The 1,289-nt window shown below is 54.0% G+C and overlaps 1 long non-coding RNA gene across 1 annotated transcript in view; it reads right to left on the bottom strand.

Annotated features, from left to right (window-relative positions):
* Positions 1 to 537: 537 nt before the first annotated feature.
* LOC111528288 overlaps positions 538 to 1,289 on the bottom strand; it is a 1,037-nt gene continuing 285 nt past the window's right edge. Inside the window, exon 2 of the long non-coding RNA XR_002726927.1 lies at positions 538 to 834. This is a non-coding gene — a long non-coding RNA (uncharacterized LOC111528288). The remainder of the gene's footprint in view (positions 835 to 1,289) is intronic.

The raw sequence follows: 1,289 nt of genomic DNA, 5'->3' as shown, positions 1-1,289 counted from the left end.
GCACAGAAGGAAGGTCAGCGAGTCCAGGAGAAGGGGGAGGAGGAGTGGACAGGGCCCCGGCGCCTGCACGTCTGGAAGCATCGCCAAGTTTCCAAGCATCTTTCCAGGGCAGAGAAGCCTCCACCGTGGGCAGGAGGACTTGCTTCACCAGCAGGAGGGGTGGGGGAGCAGGAGGGAGCCCTCATGTCCCGGCTGCAAGTGCAGGGCTGGAAAACCAGGCGGGCCTCTGCAGAGGCTGCTCCTTCCCCATCCGGTCTCTGCAATCTGGTTGGGGCATCTCAGACTGAGGAGTAGGAAGTGTGACTGTCACAGGCCAATGTCTGCTGACGAATCTCCCAGCCCAGGTGGTGGCCTGCAGTGGGCTTCCCAGTGCAAGTGGAGGCGGCTTTGGCAAGGGGATTCCCTCCCCTTTCAATTTCCTCCTGGTTCTGCCCATGAGAATCTGAGCTGGTTGGCTGGGCTTCCTTTACTCTATTTGGTTTTCTTACTCTCTGAATAAAAGATGAAAAGTCAAAACATATGCATAATGCAGAATTATAACACTTGGATTTGTTTAACTTTATCCCTGCAATTTCTTGAGTATTCTTGCACTTAAAGCACCCATTGTATAGGATAAGACATGCTTTGGAGAAAGTGATGTGACTCCCGCTTCCAGGAGTGGAAGGCATTTTTAACTCAGCTGTTCACAGTGTGAGTCTGCGTATACGTGTACAGGTGTGTGTCATGTCTACGTATGAGTACTGACCATGTCTTTTATTTTCAGTATTCTGATGCTCTGACATTTCCAGGCCTTGCCGACCCTGGACAGCATGCTCTTCCCATGCTTGCCAATTCCTAAGAGACAGGAAACAACTCACCCGGAACATGTCTTGCAAATGAAAAAAAAAAATCAAGAGCCCACACCCCAACCACCTCTTTCACTGGGCTCTCCCTCTCCAGGGCCAGGTACCAGACAACTAGGACAGCCCCTGTGTCCCAGAGCCTGCTGGAATGACTCAACTAACTACCCTAAGCCTGGTGACTCTGCCCGCCCATTCAGTCCTCAGTAAAGTCTCTTGTTCACGTCTCACTTCCTCCCTCTTCCTCTTGATAGAAAGTGTGCCCCATGTGGTCCTGCATAGCACAGTTCCCCGGGTTCCCAGGTTCCCCGTGTGGCCCTGCAGAGCACAGTTCCCCAGATTCCCAGGGTTCCCCGTCTGGCCCTGCAGAGCACGGTTCCCCGGGTTCCCAGGTTCCCCATGTGGCCCTGCAGAGCACAGTTCCCCGGGTTCCCAGGTTCCCCCTGCGGC

The sequence above is a fragment of the Piliocolobus tephrosceles genome, chromosome 20, assembly GCF_002776525.5.
Source record: "Piliocolobus tephrosceles isolate RC106 chromosome 20, ASM277652v3, whole genome shotgun sequence".
Classification (NCBI taxonomy): domain Eukaryota; kingdom Metazoa; phylum Chordata; class Mammalia; order Primates; family Cercopithecidae; genus Piliocolobus; species Piliocolobus tephrosceles.
The sequence above is the reverse complement of the archived record's forward strand: the minus strand, read 5'-3'. Positions and strand labels throughout refer to the sequence as shown.